Source organism: Frankliniella occidentalis, unplaced genomic scaffold, assembly GCF_000697945.3.
Source record: "Frankliniella occidentalis isolate FOCC.00 unplaced genomic scaffold, Focc_3.1 Scaffold194, whole genome shotgun sequence".
NCBI classification, from domain to species: Eukaryota; Metazoa; Arthropoda; class Insecta; order Thysanoptera; family Thripidae; genus Frankliniella; species Frankliniella occidentalis.
In genome coordinates, this window is record NW_026267320.1 from 405680 (window position 1) to 407672 (window position 1993).

Sequence of the window (1993 nt, forward strand, 5' to 3'; positions counted from 1 at the left end):
GAGTGGCGCGAAGGATCTGCCTTCCCCCACTCTCGCCCGCTTGCGGCCACCTATCTCTATATCACCTTAAGGGAGGGAGGGAGGGAGGGAGGGAGGGAGAAAGAGGGAGCACTGTAAAAAGCTTACGGTGAATTTCACCGTAAGCTACGGTGACCCCCTGCAGCACTGTAGCCTACGGTGAATGTCACCGTAGGCTACGGTGAATTTCACCGTAGGCTACAGTGAATTCACCGTAAGCTACGGTGAATTTCACCGTAGGCTACAGTGAATTCACCGTAAGCTTTTAACAGTGAGGGAGAGATTGATTGATTGTTTACAGTACCGTACATAAGGACTAAGGAGTCCCATTCCCGCACAATACCGCTCTCAGTAGAGAAAGAAAATAGAGTAACAAACAAACTTGATGCGATATGAGCACAAACAGAGAAAGTTTAGAGAACTTAACAGAAAGCAATGCAGAGAAGGAGAGAGAGGGAGAGAGGGAGGGAAGGACAGAGGAAGGGAGAGAGGGAAAGAGAGAGAGGAAGGGAGAGAGAGAGAGGAAGGGAGAGAGAGAGAGGGGGAGAGATATAGAGAGTAGAGGGAGGAGAGATGGGGTAAGAGAGGGGTAGAGAAATGTGAGAGAAATGGAGAGAAAGAGGGAGAGGAAGGGGGAGAGAAGGGGTAGAGAGAAGGGGGGGGGAGGAAGAAGTGGGAGACAAACGGAAAGGAAGAAAGAGAGAGCCAGACAGATGGAAATGGTGGGGGGAGGGGGGAATGGGTGGTGAGAAGCGAGTGAGCTGCGCCGTGTGCGAAGGGGGCGAGATGGGATGGGGGCAAATCTGCCAGTGCGTCATACATTATGCATCGCGTGCCACATTTTCTTTTTCAAAAATTTAAAGTGTATCTCCGCGCGCCGTGGCGCGAGGGGACAATGGCTGGCGAGCGCCAGGCCACCCTGCCGGGTGCTGCGCAGCGCTGCGCAGGGGACACGACGCTGGGCGGGGCGGGGCGGGGTGGGGCGGGCCGGGGCACCGTATGGCTGGGCGGGGACCTCGTTACCGCGGGCCAAACGTTACCTCATCACAGCAGCCGAGCCCTCTGGATAAGGAAAAACAAGCGGAGAGAAACAAGAGGGGTACCGGGTTGATTCTGCAGAAAAACGTTCATGAACAGACACAACGGTGATGCGGGATCGCATACTTCGCCAGAGCCGCAGGGGCTATGGTGCCTTACCCGTACGGGTGAGGGGAGCGTAGAAGAGCAGGCAAACCCGCAACACAGTGTCTGCCATGAAACATCCGTTACTCGTCACACGGCGCCACGCCATACCATTTAAATTTCCAATTTTCTAATGATTCTTGTGTAGAAACCGATCGTTTTGTAATACTTAATGCCTTGTAAACGAATTTTTCGAAGATATATCCAGTTATCGAACCGAAAAACAAAGGCACTCACAAAAGCACATAAGAGTTCAGAAATCCCGGAAGGAGGAATTCCGATATTAAATTCGACGACGGTAATAAAAACAAAACTAAAGGGTTGACTAACTTTCGCTCTAATTTCTCTGCGTAATTTCAATTTCAAAACAGAAATCGTCTGAGATGGAACCGTCGCGACCTCTCCAGGGCGCGCGCTCGGCCGTCCTCCCGAACGGATCGATAAAACGCATCAATTACCGAGCCGTAGCCGAGGCCCCGGCCTGTCAAAACGCGCAGGAAGCGACCCCTGCCGCTCGCCCTGCACACACAATCCCCCGGCTCCGGCCGGAGGCACCCACCAGCTCCGCCTGGCGCCCGGGAGGTAGGCAACGGGAGCGCACCAGTGAGCGCGCGGCGGCAAGGCTGCCTACCCTCGCGACGACAGGCGGCAGGCGGGCGGAGATACGAGCAGCAGCAGCCCTGCAAGGGCGAGAGGGAGGGAGGGAGAGAGGGACGGACGGAAAGAGAGGAAGGCAGGGAGGGAAAGAGAAGAAGGGAGGGAGGGAGGGAGGGAGGGAGGGAGAAAGAGGGAG